This window comes from Penaeus monodon, chromosome 21 (assembly GCF_015228065.2).
Source record: "Penaeus monodon isolate SGIC_2016 chromosome 21, NSTDA_Pmon_1, whole genome shotgun sequence".
Classification (NCBI taxonomy): Eukaryota; Metazoa; Arthropoda; class Malacostraca; order Decapoda; family Penaeidae; genus Penaeus; species Penaeus monodon.
Window position 1 is genome coordinate 10,853,156 of NC_051406.1, and position 1,902 is coordinate 10,855,057.

Here is a 1,902-nt window from a genome sequence, read left to right on the forward strand (position 1 = left end):
TTCATACTCGTCAAATGAATGATAGATTATCTGTTTTTATTTTCGTTTTATTATTGATAGGATATTTGATGAATAAACTCCGACCAAATACAAAATTACATACATCTTGCCATTAAAAGAAATCCATCAATTAACCTAATTCCCAAAGTCACTGATTCATTCGTGTATATTTCATTAAGATATTAAAATAACCAAAACGGGTTCAGTGTATGTGATCTGCGTCTGGAAAGGCTGGCGTTTCAAAACCCTATTGTATTGATACACAGGTCCTGGTACAATCCCTGCTGTTGAGGTCATATCCCAAGGACTATTGATCTGAACGGTTCGGAAAAAAAAGTTCATTTTGAGAGACATGATATTGCAAAAAGGGGAAGTGATGTTTGTGCTTTCGTAAATATGTATTTAGTTATATGTCATGTAACAGTGAAATGGGAATTCGCTATTTTAGTTAACGCAGAAGGACAAGGGTGTTACAAATATGTAATTGAACTGCTTGGAACACCCATAAGATATATCTCTTTTTGCCACAAACTATTACCATAATATATAGTTGTTTGCTACAATTTATTACTGTTTTGTTGTATTCTAATGACGCATGTGGTGAATACAAATATCCAAATATGGGGAAGAAAACCAATATCAGACATAGATTGGGGCTGTTGCAAATGTGTGTCAATATATTAGATTGACATCTGTTTATTGCAAAATTGGTAATGTTACACTCGGAGCTGGTACTCATTGTGTCCTTATACATTTACTATGCTATTCTTTTGTATGTCTCATAATTATTTATTCTCCCTTGTATATATTCCTGGGGTATTAATCGTTTAAAGCAACTGGATACCGAAAACGAGGACAAAATGTAATGAAAAAAATACTTTAGGATGCCTACATGTATTCCAAGAGGACATCAGAATAAGCACGAACAAGAAGCACGAACTACGAATGCTTTGTAAGTGTGTGCATTTAAGACTTTTATAAATCGAAGGACTCCTGTGTGTTTTGAATTACTTCCAGGGATTTTAGTGGATCCTATACTGACCACAGGTTATGCAAATTCCGCGACACACAGACCCGCACAAAAAGGCTGCTCTTGAACCAGTCCCAAACAGTGTCCAGAAAAAAAGATTTACAAGATCTCTTGCTTGTATAATCATAAGACAGCAATGGCGGGCGATACCATGTATTGAACTAGCAACTGGGGGTCTTTTGCTGTTTTTTATCGTCGATGTATTTTACATATGATGCTGTTCAAACTTAACTTTGTCTCTTGTGATACTTTGCAGATATACATACCGTACCATTTTCTTCTAACTTCAGCCTCACCTGTTTCAAGGATGATAGTTTGTATTTTATCTGGTAAATAGATTGAGATACTCAGTCTTAAGATAAAGATTGAATAACCAGTCAAGGAAATGGGGGACAAGGTTTTATCATTTCGAGACTATGATTTTCATAATTTTTTTTCTTTTCATCTATAGCTAATGGCTTTTCCCAAGGCCATATCTTTCTACATCCAGATGGTACCCTTCAAAGCCAAATACTTGATAAGATTGCGCTATCGTATTGTCCTTATACTGCAATAGTTCACCCATGAAGCACTTAAAGACCATATATTTCACAATCATTCATTCTCATTCGTACCTTTGATACATTTATCACAATGGACTTTTCTCTATTGTCTTGTGAAACAAACGGAAAACCTACGCATGAATTGTAAAGTTTATACACATATCCTGCGTACAGTGTGTTTGTGTTAACCACTGTGTGGTACTGACTGTGACGTCTGTGTATAAAAGGATGATCTTAGTTCACAGGATACGAATGCCGTTGCCAGAGGTTGTTATTAGCATTATTAGTAGCAATGTTGTTCTTTTGGTTCTTGTGTTCTCTATGCTTCTG